The sequence below is a fragment of the Halichoerus grypus genome, chromosome 7 (genome assembly GCF_964656455.1).
Source record: "Halichoerus grypus chromosome 7, mHalGry1.hap1.1, whole genome shotgun sequence".
Taxonomy (NCBI): Eukaryota; Metazoa; Chordata; class Mammalia; order Carnivora; family Phocidae; genus Halichoerus; species Halichoerus grypus.
In genome coordinates, this window is record NC_135718.1 from 153,728,092 (window position 1) to 153,737,742 (window position 9,651).

The following is a 9,651-nucleotide window of genomic DNA, read 5'->3' on the forward strand; positions in this document are numbered from 1 at the left end:
CCGCCTCCCGCGCCTCAGCCTTCCAGTCTGCAAAGTGGGGCTGTGACGGGGGCCAAAGAGCCCGTCTGCAGCGGGCACCTTCCCTGGGCGGTCCGGCGGCCGCGGGACCCGAGGCGGGCCGCGGCCCAATGTCCCCTCCTCCGCTCCGGCCAGAGGAGCCCCGGACCCGCGGCGACCCTGGGCCCGGCCTCCACCCCTGCCCGGAGCCCGCCTGCTGCCGGGCGCCACCTGGCGGCCACAGCGCGCACCCGCGCCCCACTCTTGGGGCCTGGGACCGCAAGGTCTCTGAGCGGACACAGACCATTTTTGTGACGAGTACCATTTGCTTTCATCCTCGCTAGCCCTTCAGATGGACTGCGTCATTGAATCCTTTTTTTTTTTTTTTTTAAGATTTTTTATTTATTTATTTAACAGAGAGAGACACAGCGAGAGAGGGAACACAAGCAGGGGGAGTGGGAGAGGGAGAAGCAGTCTTCCCGCGGAGCAGGGAGCCCGATGTGGGGCTCGATCACAGGACCCCAGGATCATGACCCGATCCGAAGGCAGGAATCCTTAACTCGAGATCGGTTTCATTTACAGGATGAGACGGCTGTCCCGCGCGGTTAGGATGCCACTAAGTGGCTCTGCAGTGGTCTGGGCTCCCGCCCCAGGTTGCACCACCTGCCACAAAAAAAAAAGCTACAATAGTCAGAAAGAGCAAGGCAGGAACACTCCTCCTTGGAGACTTTTTAAATCAACTTTACTGAGGTATGACTGACAAACCATAAAAAACGTATCCACTTAAAAATGTACTGTTCGATGACACTTTTTAAGATTTTTAAAATTATGGCAAAATCTACATAACAAAATTTACCATTTTAACCATTTTAAAGTGTACAGTTCGGTGACATAAATCATCCATATTGTGCAACCACCATCCATCTCCATAACGTTTTCATCACCCCAAACTCGAACTCTGTCCCCATTAAAGGCTAACTCCCCACTCCTCCTCTTCCCCCAGCCCCCGGTCACCTCTATTCTACTCTCTGTGTCTATGGATTCGACTACTCCTGGTACGTGGCATAAGTGGAATCATACAATATTTGTCTTTTTGTGTCTGGCTTATTCACTTGGTTTGATGTCTTAGTTTGATGAGTTTTGACAAATGTGTTATCCTGTGTAACCACCACTTCAATCAAAATAGCTTTTTAAAAGTAAGCTCTACCCGCAAAGTGGGGCTCAAATCCACCACCCCGAGATCAAGCGTTACATGCTCCACGGACTGAGCCAGCTGGGTGCCCCAGTCAACATAATTTTTAAAAATTTTTCTGTACCTGCCAGGTCCCTGGGTGGCTCAGTCAATTAGGCATCTGACTCTTGATTTCGGCTCAGGTCGTCGTCTCCAGTCGACTCCAGATTCTCTCTCCCTCTACCGCCCCCCCCCACTCTGAAGTAAATAAATCTTTTTAAATTCTTTCTGTCCCCCAAAATTTCCCTCGTACCCCTTTGCAAATAATGCCCCACGCCCACCCCCAGCTCTGTGAAATCTCTGATCTGCTTTCTGTTACTGTAGAATTGTTTGTTCTACGATTTCGTATAAATGGACTCATGCCATACTTACTTATGTCTGGCTTCTTTCACTCACCATAAGGGTTTTGGGTAGCTTATTGCTCCTTGTCACTGAGTGGCATCCCACTGTATGGATAGTCCACAATTTGCCTTATCTTTACGCGCCACTGGATGGGACCTGCTGTTTCGTTTCCAGTTTTGAGCTACTGTGAGTAAAGGTACTCTGAACGTTTGTGTACAAGTCTTGTGTGAACATGTTTTCGTTTATCATGGTAGCTTTTTTTTTAAGTAAGCTCTACCCCCAATGTGGGGCTCGAACCCATGACCCCGCGATGGGGAGTCGCACACTCTGAGCCAGCCAGGCGCCCCTGTCCTGGTAGCTTCTTTGGAGTGGGATCGTGGGGTTTAACAATGATGAATCTGTTATGTATTCTGGCTTCGAGTCCTTTATCAACAACATGTCTTGCGCATAGTTTCTACCTGAGAGGCTCCTGTCTGAGGGAGACCAGCAAGTGCTTAGTGTGGTGCTTCGGGGAGGTGTGGGTGGGGAGAGCACGCTGGCAGGTGCAGCTTACCTGGCGCAAGGAAGGACGCGAGACAAGTTTGCGGGTGGCAGACCAAAAGTCTCCAGCAGGGGGCAGCAGAAACCAGCGCACAGCTCCGGGCCCGGAGGCCCAAGATCATAGAGTTCAGCACGCCCGAGGCCAGAGGGGCCTTGAAAGTCTTCCGATGCAGCGCCTTCTAGGGGCCAAGGGGGGGACCTGCGCTCCGCCCTTCACCTGCGCTGTGTTCTCTTCCCTCCACGTTCAGGTTGAGCGCGAGGGCGCTTTCTCGGGGACCCTGTCCAGCCTCTCCCTCCCTCCCCACTCTTGCATATGAACGTTAAACTTGTCTCACCTAGGTTGAGTGTTCTTTTTTTTTTTCCCAAGATTTTTTAAAATGTATTCATTTGGGAGACTGAGAGCGAGAGCCTGAGCAGGGGGAGCGGCAGCCGGAGAGGGAGAAGCCGACTCCCCGCTGAGCAGGGAGCCCGATGCGGGGCTCGATCCCAGGACCCCGGGACCATGACCTGAGCCGAAGGCAGACGCTTAACGACTGAGCCACCCAGGCGCCCCTAGCCTGAGTGTTTCAAGGACTGGAGACAGGCCGAAATGGCCTTTATGATCCGGAGCCTCCTCCAGCTTTCTGGGCCCCACCTCCGCCTCCGGGGCCCAGCGCTGTGGCTGGAAGGATGAAGGTTCTCCTCTTGCCTCCCAAGAGGGGTCAAGGGGGTCCAAGGCCCTCATTCTTTTCTTCTTTTTAAGTTAGTCTCTATGCCCAAGGTGGGGCCCGACCTCACAACCTGGAGATCAAGGGCTGCCGCGGCTCCTTCGTTCTTTTGTTCAACAGGCACTGATCTTGTGCTTACCTGGTGCCCGGGATGCAGAGGAAATGACCATGATGATGATGATGGTGATGGCAGCTACTTTTATTGGACAGACCCTACTGACTCACAGGCACTCGCCTAAGACCTTTATATTTAATAACTTATTTAGGCAAGAAATAAAAGTTCCCCGGTTCTCAGGAGCTCACATGCTAGTTGGGGACACTATTATTCATTCGTGGAACAAAGATTTGTTGAGCACCTATTGTGTGCAGGCATGGGGAGCTACAGCTGTGAACAAAATAGAGAAAAATCTCTGCCTAAACATGGAGGGGACAAATGAAGCTTGCAGCCTAGTGGTGGGGCTGGGGGAGAGATGAGAGATCCGTAAAATCGTGATGCATTCCGTGATCTCGGTGCTGTCATAAACAAATAGAGGCCAAGAACACAGGGGAGGGGGGTGGGAGTGCCGGGGGTCCTGGTTTTGGAAAGGGGGTCAGGGAAGGCCTCACTGAAAAGGTAACCTCCAGGTGAAGACCTAGAGGAGTTGAAAGAGGGACCCACGCAGCTCTCTGCAGGGAGGGCATTCCAGGCTGTGGGAAGAGCAGGTACCAAGGCCCTGAGGCCAGAGCACATGCCACGTTCAGAGACCAGCTAGGCGACTGGAACAGAGAGGGTGTCAGGGGAGTGGATGGGTCAAACCCCGCAGGGCCCTGTTGGCTGCGCTGGAGTTTGTTCTAGGAGATAGGGAACCACTAGGGGATTTTGAGCAGAGGAGGGTCACGATCCAATTCAAGCTTTAAAAGAATAACTGGGCGTTGAGTTGGCTGTGGGGAGCACATTGGAAGCAGGGAGAGTGGGAGGAGGCCACCGCTCTGACCCAGGGGCGTGGTGGGGTGGGTGGCTCAGAACCCAGGACAGTGCTCCGGGGGGAGGGGGGAAGCTGGGGGGCGCAGAGCACGGGTGCCTCTTCCCTCTGGGATGGGAAGGGGTTGCGGGGAGTCAGAGGTAGCTGCGTCGAGGGCCTCGGAGAGGGCTGGAGAAAGGGCCCCGATGCTGCAACCAGCTGAGCACAGAGCGCCCCTCAGCAGACGCACACCCCAGAGGCATAGACGCAGTGGCCAGCAGGGTAGGGCAGGGGCGGGCAGTGGGAACCTCACGGGAAAGCCCAGAAGGACAGAGCCTCCTTGCTGCTCCCCAAGCCTGTCTAGGTGCTTGGCCATGGTGCCCATGATGCTGGCCAGCATGGCCCACTCACAGGGGTCGTGCCCACCTGATCCCTCCCTTGCCCTCCTGGGTCTTCGGGTGTGGGTAAGGGACCCTGGGAAAGGAGCTACAACCCCCACTGCGCACCTTCTGGCCTGGCATCCCCTCCCTGCCTCAGGCTCCCAGGTTCCTGCCCCTGGTGGTCCTGGCCCTGAATCTGCCCACAGGCCCCACCCCCCCGCCCCTCCCAGCCCTGCCCACTCCAGTCCCCATCCCTCACCCCTCCACTGGAGCTGTAATCACAGCTCAGCCCAGACCCCCTCCTGTGAATAATTGGGGCTGATTTAGGGGCTATCAGGGGAGAGGGGGGGCTAATGGAGTTGGTGGGGGGCTGCCCTGGTGATGAGAGAGGTATGAGAGGCAATTAGCAGGGCCGGCAGCCTCAGGAATCACCTAATGCACCGGCGGGCAGTAAGGGCTCAGGAGGGGTTGGGGAGTGGACTTGGACTTGGGGAGGGATCCTGGCCCTCCATCAGGATGCCCGCAGGAGGTCGGAGGACAGATAGAAGGAGGGACTTCCAGCAAAACAAGGAAAGGGGGGGCCCTATGGAGAGGGAGGGAAGCTGACGGGTTGAGTCAGGAGCTCCCAGTCCCCCACAGCCCCCCACTCCCCAGTGTCTCTCACACACACACACACACACACACACACACACTGCCCCAGCTGAATGCCATCCCTCGCTGGGGACCGGCTCCTGATTAATACCAACATTAGCCCTGAACACTCTCCCCTCCTGGCCTCACTGCCATTAATTACCTCCTCTCCCAGCCCAGCAGAGGGGAAGCCAGCTCCTCTGGGGCAAAAGGAATGCGTCTGACCCCCTGCCCAACAAGCCAGTCCTGCCCCTCCTCCGGGCTTTGGGCTTCGGGCTCCGGGGTTTGGGCTCCGGAAGGGAAAGCGAAGGAGAAGAGAGGCCAGGAGTCCTGAGGAAGGAAGGGAGGGAGAGTGTCCCTCGGTCCCCAGCACACCCGCACCCACACCTGCACCCCCTCTCTGAGGCCCTCACCCCTGCAAGCCTTGCTGCAATTGGACCCCAGGTGGTCGGCCAGGGGCTGCAAAACCTGGACAAGGTGGGCAGCCAGACCCCCGAGCCCCTTCCCCTGCCTGCATCCTTCCTGATTCCGCCTCGAGAACAGGAATGTGCACAGCTGTGTGCAGAGGGCGAAGTTTACACACACCTCCTCCCAGAGGCTGTCCGTGCAAACACCAAACCAGACACACTGTGCTGAGAAGGGGATGACACTCCCCCGCGTGGCACCGCCCAGCGCCACACACGGAGACACACCAGCGACACTCGGTTCCCAGGAGCAGGGGAGGCTGCCTGGAGCTGCCGCAAGATGTCACAGAACATCCCAGTGTTGGTGGAGGGGGCTCGGCCTCCACCACTGAATCTTACTGGCATGCACTTGAGCCTCAGGAGGAGGGACCCTGTCTTCTCCCCTTTGGGCTGCCACCTTGAATCTCTCCAGCTCAGCTGCACCCTCCCCCCTCCCTCTTTCTCTCTCTTCCTCCCTCTCCCTCCCTCCCCCCCCCCCCCCCCCCCGTGTCACACACACATGCACGGATCACACACTCTAAAGCAAAGCCCCAGTCCCCCCCAGTCTGCTCCTTGCCCTCAGCCCTCTCCTCCGCACAGCCTTTGTGGCCCACATTGTGTCTCTACCTGTCGCCCTCAGGGAAGACGCAGGCACCCCAGCTCCCGCTCAGGATATAGGGTGGAGGCTCCATGAGATTTTTCCGAGTCCCTCCCAACACCCCCGTGAGCCCCGTTATAAGACCAAGTGAGCCTGGAGACCTGACAATCGATATCCCTCAAAGATGAAGATGCTAATAACTTTATCCCCTCTTGTCCTCCGACTCTTGCCTACATTAGCTCTCACCACAGGCCCAGGCAGCTGGGACTTGCAGTGGGCAGGCCTGGAGCTGAGTAACCCCTTCAGATCCAGGTGGGAAGCAAGAGGGTAGACAGCAAGAAGGACTTCCTGACACTCAGGAATGGGAGGTCACGGGGATAAGACACAGGAAGCCTCCGAAGCATGTTCCTAACACCTGGATGGATACGTTGGAGACCTGACTCAAGTCTGTGAGGATCTGTGACCTCAGAAGCACCCTACAGGGGTGCCAAGGTCGCTGTCTAATCCTTGAGGGCTGCCCGGAGGAGGTGAGTGGGGAAGGGAGGTCTCCCTGGGGAAAATCGGGGGACTGGAGTTGACAGGGTTGGTCAGCAGGGGTCGCTCTGGCCCTTACCTCTCTAGACCTGCAGTCTGCAGGGGTTCAGAGGGAGAAGAAACCCCTTCCTCACCTCCCAGCCCCCACAGCCAGCTAAGTCCTCCCTCTCTGCAGCTGGAGGGCTGGTCGGGACCAGGCAAGAGCGCCTCTTCTGTGAGCACTGTCCCCACAAAACACGGCACCTGCCAGTCTGTCCTGCCTCACCCACAAAGACCAGGGCCAGGCCGGGATGGAGGGCACGCAAAGGATGGAGAGGAGGGCAGAGGAGGAGACAAAGAGAGGAATGAGGCCAGCCACCTTGTGCCCGGCACATCCAGGCCAGTCCCTGCTGGAAGGGACTCACACACAGGACTTGCTGAAACCCCCAAACAGCCCTGTGAGGTGCCACTGTCACCCCCATTCTGGAGACAAGGTCACGACGGGACAGAAAGGCTGAGTGACTTGCTCAACATCACAGAGCTGCTGAGCACAGAACCTGCCACTCTGGCTCCAGAGTCTAGAAGCTTGGTCTCCAGGGAGCCTGGTCCTGGAGGAAGAGGAAGGGACCCCGTTTAGCAGGGGATGGGCTGAAGAGCCTGGGCCTCGGGCTTGATAGGAGACAGGGCTAGAGTCCAACCCCGCCAGGGGCTCTGCTCGCGCGCTCCCGGGCCCTGTTCTGCAGCTCAGCCTCTGCCTTCCCCCCCCCCCCCCCCCCCCCCCCCCCCCCCCCCCCGCCATGCGGATGCGCCCACAGCCTTTCTCTGCGTGGCTCTGGGCTGCTCAGCCCTCTCTCCCTCTGGGCCTCTGTGCGGGCTCCTCCTGCCTCGTCTCTCCTGGCGGCAGATCCCTATCTCCCCACCGCCCCAGAGCCGGAGGTGCTCAAAGGCTCCCCTGTGGCAGTGGGGGCTGTCAGAGCTGAGGCGTGGAGCCCCTGGGGGGCTGCAGGGCCGAGGGGGGCGTTCAGCCTGGCTGAGAAGTCGGGGTTCCTGGGTCCTGGCTCCTCCAGGAACTGTCACCCCCTCCCGCACTGGGCAGCCTGTCCAAGGCCACTTCAGGAATTTGGCACGACAGGCTCTCTCCAGGGGCGCCTGGGTGGCTCAGTCGTTAAGCGTCTGCCTTTGGCTCGGGTCATGATCCCAGGGTCCTGGGATCGAGCCCCGCATCGGGCTCCCTGCTCGGCGGGAAGCCTGCTTCTCCCTCTCCCACTCCCCCTGCTTGTGTTCCCTCTCTCGCTGTGTCTCTCTCTGTCAAATAAATAAAATCTTAAAAAAAAAAAAAAAGACAGGCTCTCTCCAGCTGACACTCAGAGAGCGCAGGGTCTCCGGAGTCTGGGATTCTCTCTGGGGTCTCCCTTCACTTGGGAGTTCATAGGGATGCAGGTCAGGACAGTCCCCACCCAGGCTGCCCCAGACCTCTGCCCACACTGTTCCCGGAAACCAGAACAGATGCGCGGTTCCCCTGTCTGTCAGGAACCCAGCCCCTGCGGGAGCAGGGCAGGAAGGAGGCAGAGGCTGCTTGCGGAGGCTGAGGGGGTCCGGATGGCTTGGACCCCTGGGTTCTTCAGAGAGCCCATCCCCGCACTGGGGTGGCCCTGGGGGAGCCCCACCGGCTTCTGCATCACTGACGCCCTCTCTCCAGAGTTGGGAGGATGGAGCTGGCAACAACCTCCTTAAGAGGAGAGTTCTGGGTGCTCCCCTCAATGCTGAGCGTGCTTGCAGAGCCCACCACCAGGTCAGCCTCCGCCTTCCAGTCCAGACAGACTTTTCCGAGAGGGTGGGGCTTACACTAGGTCTAGGGGACCCAGATGTCCCATCCCCACAGCCTCAGGTTGCTATCCCCGTCCCAGCTCCCCATGGGGTCCTCAGGGTCCCATTCCATTGATCCCCCTGCAAGCATGCATCTCAGCTGGTGCTTAGCCCCTGGTGGGTGTGGGGGGGGGCAGCTAATGGACTTGGCACAGCCAGGAGGTAATTAACAGGGAGGGGCATTGCCTCGCTGGGGTGGAGGGGGGCACCATGAACGACAGAGGCGTCCAACAGCTACGGCGAGGAGGGGGGGGCTGTGCATGTGTGTTCGCACGTCTCTGCCCGTGAGACCTGCTCATCTGCATGTGAGTGAAGGGGAGGGGGGCTCTTAGGCCACGAAACTGGCCATGTGGGTGCAAGCAGGCACCCTCCTCACCAACCACGACAAGGCCCGGGGCTCAGGTTGCCTGAAGGGGTCCGAGTGACTGGCTTCAGCTCCTGTTCCTGTCCCCTCTCCCGCTCTCTCACGGAACATACCCCTCCCCGTCCTGACCTTGTCCCCAGAACCCCTCACCTTACCTGCCCAGCTCTTCCAGCAATACCTCTGGCTGTGGTCTTAAGAGCTTCTGATGCCCTGATGCTCTTGACCTTGGAAATGTTCCACTTGCCCAGGCTCGTCCCTTCCACTGCCCAACCCTCCATCCCCTCTGCTCCGGGGATGGCCCAAATCCCGCTCAGGGAGGACACCCCAAACCTCCACCCACGGAGTCTCCCAGTCCACCCCCTCCTCAGCCCTGAAGAGAGGCTCAAGGAGCAGAGGAGGGGGGAGGATGGGAGTACGGGTGAGAGAGAAAGCGTCCCCCCCAAGCTCCCATGCTGCTCTCCAGAACATTCTCTGATTCAGCTGGCCTGTGACTGTTTCCACCACTCATCCGCCCCCGTCTGTCCATCGGTGTCCGTCTGTCTCTCTGCTCCGTCCCCACATCCCCCCGTACAGTCTTTCTGCGTGTCCCCAAGTCTGTAGGTTCTGCCCCGTCTCTGCATTGTCTCTCTTCGCACCTTCCCTGGCCTACCTGTTGGATCTGGTCGCTGACCCTGTCTCTTCCACCATGTTTCCACCCCCCCTTACTCCACCTGGTGTAAGCGCCCCCTCACTGGGTGGGGCCGCACTCACCGCGCCCCCCCCCCGCCCCCAGTCAGAAGAGGAGGGAGGACCTGTGAACTTGGCCCTCAGGGACCAGACCCCCCCCACCCCATCAATCAGCCTGCAGCTCTGGGTCAGACCTCCATTAGCACTAACCAGCCTGGACAAGAGGCAGACACCATCGGGCTAGGCCTAGGGGTGATAAGACCCAGATTGAATCACTGTGTGGGGGGAGCTGGTCACCCAGGGACATGAGACAGCCACGACATTAGCCCTGAGGAGCCATGGGGAGCGTGGGTTATTGCGGGAGCTGAGCAGGTGATTGGAAGTGATGGGGCCGGAGTCGGGGGGGCACCGCTCCTCCAGGGCTCCTGGTGAG